The following is a 428-nucleotide window of genomic DNA, read 5'->3' as shown; positions in this document are numbered from 1 at the left end:
GACGGCCCCGAGGGACCTCGGTGACGGTACCGGGACCCAGCGGGACCCAGCGGGGCCGGGTCGGGGAAGGGGGATGCGAGCGGTGAAGAGCCTGAGCAGAGCGGGCCGTGGTGGGGGCAAACGAGGAAAAACCTCATTTACACCGAAATTTGGTGAATTCGTAAAGTAGCAGCGACTGAGCGCGCCTAACCGCAAATCTATACTCAAGAAATACACCTTAGTCAGATAAATACGCGTATTTCACATCGGCTGAGAAGTCCCGGGATTCCCAGACGCCGGGATCTGTGAGGCATCGCGTCCTGCAGTGCAGAGATCCGCGGAATGGTTTTGGCTGGAAGGGAGGGACCTTAAAGCTCCCATTCCACCCCTGCCATGGGCAGGGGCACCTCCCACTCGCCCAGGCTGCTCCAAGCACCAATGACCCGACT

Source organism: Corvus brachyrhynchos, unplaced genomic scaffold (assembly GCF_000691975.1).
Source record: "Corvus brachyrhynchos isolate BGI_N302 unplaced genomic scaffold, ASM69197v1 scaffold933, whole genome shotgun sequence".
NCBI lineage: Eukaryota > Metazoa > Chordata > Aves > Passeriformes > Corvidae > Corvus > Corvus brachyrhynchos.
The sequence above is the reverse complement of the archived record's forward strand: the minus strand, read 5'-3'. Positions refer to the sequence as shown.